Source organism: Arachis ipaensis, chromosome B03, assembly GCF_000816755.2.
Source record: "Arachis ipaensis cultivar K30076 chromosome B03, Araip1.1, whole genome shotgun sequence".
In the NCBI taxonomy this organism is placed as follows: Eukaryota; Viridiplantae; Streptophyta; class Magnoliopsida; order Fabales; family Fabaceae; genus Arachis; species Arachis ipaensis.
In genome coordinates, this window is record NC_029787.2 from 134,901,070 (window position 1) to 134,901,270 (window position 201).

Sequence of the window (201 nt, forward strand, 5' to 3'; positions counted from 1 at the left end):
AACATTATATTTGTAGAGTCGCCATGTGGCTCACGAAGAGGGAACCCGCAGGAGGTGAGTCCCCACCTACTTGTACCTATAATATTCTTTTTGCTTCGGTCATAATATGTCGCCCTAGATTCTACTGTACAATCTTCTTAGCAATGATAATTATTAATGCTCTCTCTTAGTCTGATTTAAAAGGCTGTAGCTAATTGGTAT